Genomic DNA, 930 nt, shown 5'->3' with positions numbered 1-930 from the left:
AAAATATGAATCACAATAATTAGAAGTTTAAAATAGTCAATAAACTGAAATAATAAGAGTAAAACATTAAAATGGTTAGGGGTTGGAGATTGTTGTTGTTAGGTTAAAAATTAAAATGGTTAAAACATTGAAATGGATGCATATCTTCGGTTCGATTCGGTTTCTATCGAGCCAACCAAAAACCGAACCGAACCGATCGATTTTGTTAGGAAAAAAAACCGATTTTTTTTATTTTTAAATCGATTGTTATAATTTTCGGTTCGATTTGCAGTAATTTTCGGTCTGATTTCGTAACTTACGCCCCTAGTATGTCGTGTGGGGAATAATTTCTATTGGGACTTTAAATTGGACCTTTTAAATTGGGCCCAATGCAAGGATAATTACTTCCTTTAGTCCAAAAAAGACACTTCATATAAGCCCAAATCCATAGTGCCCCGCTAACAAAGATTCTACTCCTGTAAACCAAAAAAAAAAAAAGATTCTACTCCTGTGGCCCTGTCCAAAAAACGAAACCAAGATTCTCCTCCAATAAAAAACAATCCAAATCAATTTGGGTTGGTCAAATAGTCAGCTCACTCGTCCGCTTAAATAAGTGTCGGGAGTTTGAATCCTATCTTGTGCATGCAGCTCGCCAGTGACAGACCCTTAAATGAAACTCAGATCTACAATGAATTAGTTCTTAATCTATCGGGTTGAAGAATACCGTAAAAACAAAACAAAAAGTCTGAATGTATATCTAGAAATATAAAAACGATTATTATCCAATATATGGTCCACATGCATGTCATTCTTAGGAAGATACTGACTTTCAACCGTCCAAAAATTTGAAACAGCGAAGAAGATGACGAGGCCGATGAATCAAGATTCAAGACAATAATAATATGCATTGATAAAGTTCAAGATTGTGACTAAATATGAAATTATTTGCTG

Source organism: Arachis ipaensis, chromosome B07, assembly GCF_000816755.2.
Source record: "Arachis ipaensis cultivar K30076 chromosome B07, Araip1.1, whole genome shotgun sequence".
In the NCBI taxonomy this organism is placed as follows: domain Eukaryota; kingdom Viridiplantae; phylum Streptophyta; class Magnoliopsida; order Fabales; family Fabaceae; genus Arachis; species Arachis ipaensis.
This window is presented reverse-complemented; position numbering follows the sequence as displayed.